The sequence below is a fragment of the Pterocles gutturalis genome, unplaced genomic scaffold (genome assembly GCF_000699245.1).
Source record: "Pterocles gutturalis isolate BGI_N339 unplaced genomic scaffold, ASM69924v1 scaffold11884, whole genome shotgun sequence".
NCBI classification, from domain to species: Eukaryota; Metazoa; Chordata; class Aves; order Pterocliformes; family Pteroclidae; genus Pterocles; species Pterocles gutturalis.
The window spans coordinates 21,197-21,482 of NW_010128292.1; positions in this window are offsets into that span (position 1 = coordinate 21,197).

Below are 286 nucleotides of genomic sequence, written 5' to 3' on the forward strand. Positions count from 1 at the left end.
AGCCACTCCTGCGAGCGCTCCAGTCTTAATGAAACCCCAGGGAGCCTGCCACCATTTGGCCTTTGTGGAAGGAGACTAGTTGGTACTTCCTGCAGGCGGCTCCGCCCCCCCCCCCGCCGCAGTGGGCAGCATTAACCAGAGACAACCTTGGGCTTCCCGAGCTGCGAAAAGTTACACTCCACCCCCTTCCTCCTCCCCAGCTTACCAGAGACCCCGGCCAAGCTAATTATAACTGCGCTAACAACTTCCACCGCAATCCCCGCTCCCGGCGCCCCGGTCACCGGTC